Source organism: Pyxicephalus adspersus, chromosome 10 (genome assembly GCF_032062135.1).
Source record: "Pyxicephalus adspersus chromosome 10, UCB_Pads_2.0, whole genome shotgun sequence".
Lineage (NCBI taxonomy): Eukaryota > Metazoa > Chordata > Amphibia > Anura > Pyxicephalidae > Pyxicephalus > Pyxicephalus adspersus.
Window position 1 is genome coordinate 57,314,830 of NC_092867.1, and position 6,029 is coordinate 57,320,858.

Below are 6,029 nucleotides of genomic sequence, written 5' to 3' on the forward strand. Positions count from 1 at the left end.
GCCTCTGTCTGTTTTCCTCCTGTGTTCCCCTGAGATCCAGCGTGCGGCACTTGTGCCCGCCCATGAAGGCGACGCCGATCAGCATTCATCAAATCAATCGGCGCCGCCTTCGTGGGCGGGCACAAGTGCCGTACGCTGGAACACAGGGGAACACAGAGGAGGAACACAGACACTGGCTGCTGTCAGCCAGTTCAAAGGTTGGTGTTCTTTGAACGAACGTAAAATGCTCCTGGTTATCACCACTTCCTTTAGTGACTCACCATTCTTCCTTTCGTAGGACATTGTTAGTGCTTGATAACTGGCACATAGGGATGTGTAGTCGACCCTCTGTGTAAGCCCTGACTAGAGGGGCTTGGGGCTTTCATGGTGCTACTGTTCCTTTTTTTACACTTCTAAATGGGGAGCAAAGGAGGGCAAAGTTAAGACGAGCTTGTTCTATTGTCTTGCATAGTTTGTAGGATGTATTTTGCAATAACATGTTTCCATATTATGTTTCCATATGTTTCCTCCCATAATTTTACACAGTGCTCACTTTTAAAGACCTCTTATCCCTAATTTCTACAATTTAGGTATTTCCTAATCCACTGGAGAAATGGGTTAACAGTTTAGGGAAATGAAGAAGCTAACGTAAACTTTCTTGGATTGTTCCAGAATGTAGAGGAATGCCCCAGGAATTGTATTACTGAAATAAATAGTGGAGAGCCAGGAAAAGACTTCGTCAGTGACTGAAAGATCTTTAAGTTAGTGCAGACCTTTGCACTGTTTAAAAAATATACTCTGGGATCTAGGGTAGGTTTGAGGATAACTTTTTCCTGTACATTTGGATGCTTCATCTAGGGTGTTTGGAGATGGTTGATGATGGTGTCAAGAAGTTCATTTAGATTTTTTTTTTAAAGACAGAATTATTTCAAAAGAGAGATCTAAGCAGATTTTCAAATTTAAAACCATTTCATGATGTTTTTTGGACTACAGTTATTTTGCTTTCTTCAGATGGATGATACAGAAGGTACAGCATCCAGAACCATGTCGTTATCTCTCCAGCCGGGGCAATTCAATATGATGTCCTTGAATCATCAACTCTTCATCCAGTGCTGCTTAATGCACATCTGCCACCTGATCCATCTACACATGAGGAGACTTTTAATGACCACCCACCTCCTGCTACCCCTCAAATACTTCAAAGGGGGAAAAAATGATCCAGAGTAGATCTGCTGAATGTTTTATTGAGAGGGCAGAAATCTTCTCACAAAAGAAAACTGATGCCGGAAAAAGACTTATCCATGTAATTTAGTGTGTCAAATGCTTTTTCATTAGCTCATCCTATACCAAACACAAAAGAATCCACCCAGGGTTGAAGTCATTTCCATGTTCCAAATGTGGGAAATGTTTTACATTTAATTCAGCTCCTATTAGACACCAGCAGATTCACACAGGAGAGAAGCCATTTTTCTGTTCTGAATGCGGGAAATGCTTTACCCAGAGAACAAGTATGATTTCACATCAGAGAACTTATACTGGAGAAAAAACATTTGTTCGGAATGTGGGAAATGTTTTAGCCAGAGATTAGGTCTTATTACACACCAAAGAACTCACAGGGGTGAAGCCATTTAGCTGAACCGAATGCAGCAAATATTTTACTCAGAAAGAGAGCCTACTTTTCCATCAGAGGTCCCACAGCAGGAGGAAGCCATATTCGCGTTCCAAATGTGATAAAAGTTTTACTGGAAAAGGCAGTCTTTTTTCACAAGAAAGAACCTACACTGGAGACACCCCATTTTCTTGTGAACGGTGTGGCAGACGTTTTGTTAAAAGGATTTTATTGAACATCAGAGAATTCATTCAGGGGAAAAGCCATATTCATTTTCTAGTTGTGAAAAACGCTTGTCCCGGAAATCATCATTCATCAGACATAAAACTGGTAATTCAGGGGAGAAACCTTATTCATGTTCCCAATGTGGAAAGCAGTTTTCTCAGAAATGTAATTTGAAGTCCCATCTTACTTCGCATAACAGGCAAGAGGATCCTCCTTTAGGTAATGGCATCTAAATGAGAGAATGCCCCAAGCCTGATCTCAAAACTTGATTTAAATTATATCAGTGCTATTGTTGTGGAATTTTTGGGACATGACCCCCTATCTCAACTATAAAGAAGCAATATAAGGGAAATATTACCCCCCTACGACCAGATTGTGTTTTCTCTGATAATACAGTAGACTTAGAACAGATGAACAAATGAACAGATCACATTGTTATAAAAAAAATACCCCATGGAAAGGTCCAGTGTTTTTCCTTTGTATCCATTTACCTCAAGAACATAAGTAAAGAGGGTCTTCGATAGTTATAGTTTTAGTAGATCTACTTTGTATAAAGGGCGTATAAGGGAAATTCTATTTGTTTAAACTGGGGGATTACAATGTCCTGTGAATACCAATATAGGGAGTATTTAATCTGTACACACTTCTATAAAAGCCTTAGTGTTTTGTAATTTTGTAAATTGTAATTTTTAATGTTCTGTACTGTCCATTATTAAGGGCGGCTCCCCGTGACTTGGACTGGTAGAGAATATTGTAATCAAAGAACACAGAAAAGAAATATATTCCAATGGGTAATAGGTTTAAGAGGCTAAAATTAAACCCTATATGGCTCACAAGCAAATGTTAAAAAAGCCATAAAGAATAAGAAAAGGGCATTCCAAAATATAAAAAAAGAAAACTATAAATAATATAACAAATGATGTAAAAAGGAGATAAAATGTGCAAAACTTCAAAATGAAAGACAGGTTGCAAAGGAACATAAGGCAAACCCCAACACATTTTAAAAAAATAATAATAGCAATATTATCAGATCTCAGCATGTAGGCTCCTTAAAGGATGTCTCTGGGTTGGTAACTGAAAAGGCGAATTTATAAACACTTTTTAGCTCCGTGTACATAAAGGAAAATGACGGAGCTGAAGTTCAAATTGCTAATAGCAATGTCACTGCCTAAATGAGTCACAATGGCTCAAAATTGATATGATTTAGAAACAGTTGGGCAAAATTAGGGTTGACAAAGCACCTGGACTCAATTGATTACATTTATATATATATATGGATTTATATATATAAAAGCAGTACATTGTCCTTAATGAAAATTTATTTTACAGTAAAATATAGTATGAGTAGTGTTGGTCTTCAAATTCGGGTTGTCCCTATATTCAACCCAAAAATGGTGATTTGAATTTGGGTAGACCCGACCCGAAAAACACAGAATTGGACTTCATGTTTAAAAATATGTTTAAAAAAAAGGCGAACTCCAGATGAACTCTCAATGTTTCTCTATTGAGAGTTCATCTGAGTTCAGTTCCCAAGGTCACCAGGCTGTACTTATTGATAAGTACAGCCCGGGGAGCGTGGGAACTTGCAGTCACAGCTGATAGGAGGCACGGGAGTGCTTTCAATCAGCTGTGACTGCAGATGAACTCTCAATGGAAAAATTCCATTGAGAGTTGATCTGCAGTTCCACTGCGATCCCCAGGCAGGTTAATTAACCTCTAGTGCCCGGGGATCGCAAACAGGAGGATTTCCATGGATGCAAGCATGATTGCAGCCCTGAGAATCCACTGCGATCCCGGGGCACTAGAGGTTAATTAACCTCCAGGGCCCCGGGATCGCAGTGGAACTGCAGATCAACTCTCAAGGGGGTTTCTCCATTGAGAGTTCATCTAAGTTCAGTTCCCACGGTCACCGTGCTGTACTTATCATTGATAAGTACAGCCCGGGGAGCGTGGGAACTTGCGGTCACAGCTGATAGGGGGCACACGATTGCTTTCAATCAGCTGTGACTGCAGATGAACTCCTAATAGAGTTTCTCAATTGGGAGTTTATCTGCAGTTAAGTTCCCATGGTCATCGGGCTGATAAGTACAGCTTATCAGCCCGGTGAACACTTATCAGCCCCAAGAACACATACGGAAGTGCTGTTCCGTATGTGTTCTTGGATAGAGATTCTTTAGCCAAGATCGCTGTGTTCTTGGATAGAGAATCTTTATCCAAGAACACATACTACAGTTACGGTAGGGATGCAAAAGCAATCAGGGAAGCTTTTGCAGTTCTACACAGTACCGAAAAAAACCCCGAATTTTCCCCCTATTGACTTTAATGGTGTTCGAATTAGACGTTCAATTACCCGAACAATATCATCCTATTCGAATCGAATAGCTGCCGAATCAAACACTCAGCTGTTTGACCAACAGTAAGTATATTTGTTTTTTTTTTTTCATTTTTCCGGACAAAAATTAACTGCTCAGGAGGTTAATATTGAGAACAACATGCATACTTCATACTGTCTTGGGCAGTGAACCTTTTAGAGACCGAGTGCCCAAACTGCAACCCAAAACCTACTTATTTATTGCGAAGTGCCCCATTCGGGTCAGTAGAGACTGGTTTCCTTCCAGATTTTTTTCCTGTCCTCCCCTCTCTTGGAGCAGCACACTTCCAATTATTTTCCTGTCAAATAAAGATGAATTGGACTATATTGTATCTTTTAGGTGGATGAAGAATGCTGCAACCCATCATATGCTGTCCATGGCTCTTTTGGGAAATCGGCTCATTACTAGTTTTGTACATTTCATTTCACCAGTGTCAGAATTTGAAATGTTGACAATAGTTTTTTTTTTAACTCTTCTAAAGAATTATCAAGGTGCAGTATTTGCACTTTAGGGATTTAAATCCTTATCTATTCAATCCTGGCATTTATACATATAATATGCATATTATATACATATAATTTGTACATATAATAGTATATGTACATATTCCCTCATGTTATCCAGGCTTAGAGATGAACTTCATACATTTATTTTGTATTATTTTGTATTGGATTGGATACAGGAGTTTGTATTGAATCCAATGCAAAATATTTGAATTTCCCGCCACGTCGACGGGCGCACACCACGTCGACAGGCGCACGCACCAACGTCATCAGGAATCGCCGAGGGATGCGTACGCGAACGCCGAAGGAAGGAGAAGACGGGGACCCCACCGAGAAGACCGGCATCTGACGCTGGAGATGGGCATCGACGCTGGAGAACTCTGCAGTAGAACAGGATCCAATGACAGCAAACTGGAGGATGACAGCAGCACCAGGTAAGCAACGCTTGATTCTATTTTTAGCTACCGTGAGCCTAGTTTGGGGTAAACGCTTTCAGCAAGTTTTTTTCCCCAAACTAGGCTTGGGGTAACTGCCCAGGAGGTTAAGGAACTAACTGTGCTGTCATTTGTCATCCCTATGACTGTAAAAATCTGTTACTAAAATTCACCTTTGCAGCTGCTACAATGCTAGAAAATTCCTTGTAGATTCCCTGGTGGCTTGTAGGATTATCTGCAAATGTGGAATTTTCTAAATTAATTTTTAGATTTGGAAAATATTTCAGCAACCCACTTTCAAGGTCTCTTTCAAAAACCTGGATTTTTTTTGTTTTGATTAGTGTTAAGCGAACCCGAACTGTAAAGTTCGGGTCCGTACCGAACTTTACGATTTTGGGTACCTGAACCCGAACTTTGAGCCAAAGTTCGGACGAACCCGGCAAACCTGAACTTCCAGGTGTTTGCTCATCCCTACCCACTAACTATTAATATTAGTGTTGAGCGAACCCAAACTTTACAGTCCGTAGTAAGGGGCGGGGAGGAGGTGGTGTTACAGAAGCCTCACTATATTGTGTAATACAATGGAACTGAATGTCCTAATGTTTTGTTTCTTTAACAAAGAACTGTATAAAACCTGATTTTGCCCTCACCATAGAAGTCCGTACCGAACTTTACGATTTTGGGTGCCCGAACCCGAACTTTGAGCCGAAGTTCGGACGAACCAGGCGAACCCAAACTTTCAGGTGTTTGTTCATCCCTACCCACTAACTAATAATATTAGTGTTCAGCGAACCCGAACTGTAAAGTTCGGGTCTGTACCGAATAACGATTTTGGGTACCCGAACCCGAACTTTAAGCCGAAGTTCGGCCAAACCTGGCGAACCAAAACATCCAGGTGTTCGCTCAT

General features: G+C 40.5%; 1 pseudogene; it reads left to right on the forward strand.

The window, feature by feature from the left end:
* The first annotated feature begins 613 nt into the window (after nucleotides 1–613).
* Nucleotides 614–2,046, forward strand: LOC140338896 (uncharacterized; annotated as a pseudogene).
* The last annotated feature ends 3,983 nt before the right edge of the window (nucleotides 2,047–6,029 follow it).